The sequence below is a fragment of the Condylura cristata genome, unplaced genomic scaffold (assembly GCF_000260355.1).
Source record: "Condylura cristata isolate star-nosed mole 26May11 unplaced genomic scaffold, ConCri1.0 scaffold00045, whole genome shotgun sequence".
NCBI lineage: Eukaryota > Metazoa > Chordata > Mammalia > Eulipotyphla > Talpidae > Condylura > Condylura cristata.
In genome coordinates, this window is record NW_004567146.1 from 1,886,539 (window position 1) to 1,888,209 (window position 1,671).

A 1,671-nucleotide genomic window follows, 5' to 3' on the forward strand; every position below is an offset into this window, starting at 1 on the left:
GTTATATACAAAAGTAAAAAGAATCTGCCTCACCACAAACCTGAACCCTGTCTACTTCTCTTCCCTAATATTTATGTGAGTCTTTATGTGAGAAAACAATTAGTGTTACGGGTTTGAACTGAGGGTTAATTGGAATGAATCCATTGATACACATTGATGGTATTCATCTTCCCAATACAGCGTTAGCTATATTTCTTCCCTACCAATGTGATGTCAGTCTGTTGTCCACACTCAGGACATGTAAACCACACAGGTTGTGAACTGAACGGTGTGGCATATTACATGATCATGTGCTAAGTACTAGTCAATCTCCCATTGTGTTCATTGTTTCAGTGAACAAATTAATAGAAAAGGATAAAGAGCTGAAAGAGAAAGGACAGACAGGGTCTATGAGACAACAGTATAGAAGATTCTCTGCTAGGGTCACACAGTAACTCATGGCCGGCGGTGCAGGGACAGAGCTCTAATCAGTTGAGACACCCAGCTGACCCACTTGGCCTCTTGCAGCAAGCACTGGGGTGCTCTGACTGCAAGTTTTGTCACTGAGCTGAGGCCATCAACGCCCACAGCACCTGGGGACAGCATTTCCCCTTCCCATGCCCTGCCCCGTGCCCTGACAGCACAGCTGCAAGTTCCTGCAGCTCAGACGGTGCGGCCTCCAGCAGTAACTCAACGAGAGTGAGCACGATCCACCAGTAGGTGGATCAAGAGCAAATGGCGGCCAGAGGCCCGCAGGGGACTAGCTTGTGCGACTGTCTGCAGGCCCCCGTTAGTGCGTATTTTGAGTGAAATGTGGTCTCTGCTGGGTCAGGTCTAAAGGAGTCAGGACCCGCCTGGGACATGTGGCCGTTGTCTGTGACTCAATAGCAATAGGTGACATTTGGCAAATGGGAGACATTTAGTTCGTATTAAAGTAAATATGAATGTGACTGATCACTTAAAATTTCCTGTTTGGTGAATTAATCTGTGATGAGAACTGAGGGCACATCTGAAATGAATTCCAAACTGAAACTAAGGAAAAAGATCCCCTGTGGCCTTTGGCTCTTAAAGAAGAGACACCAGAGTCACCACACCCTTCCTCTTGAGTCAAACAATTGAAATAAAGATAAGCTGACTTGTGTCCTGTCTCCATGTTGAACTAGAATCTCATGGCAACAGTAATAAAATACACATTGATGATATAACTTAATAATTAATTTATTGTAAATTCTAGGAAAGGAATATCTGTGAGTCCACTGAGTGTCAGCTGCACTGTTGTTATGAGCAAACAAATGTTTGGTGAGATTCTATGACTCTGCTATAGTTGTCACAAAAACAAATATATGCCCAAAGGACCATTTATCAATGAAAACATTCTAAACTATTAATAGCAATAATGTTTCCAAAATAATAATATGTCCTTTTCTGGATAGTAAAGGAATTAATTTTTTTCCCTTTTTTTTAAAGATTTATTTATTTGTGCAGACAGAACTGGGTTACAGGCCAGAGGCTCAGGGTGGCGAAAGGCTTCACCAGAAACAGAGTGGGTGCAGAACAGGCAGATCGAGGAAGTACACTGCTGAGGGGAGCAGTGGGCAGGTCAGGAGAGGTCTGCCACGCCATGTGGTCACCTCTGGGGCAGGCGGGAATCGAACTCATGCGGAAGTGGCTTTAGCTTCTTAGTGCTGTGCT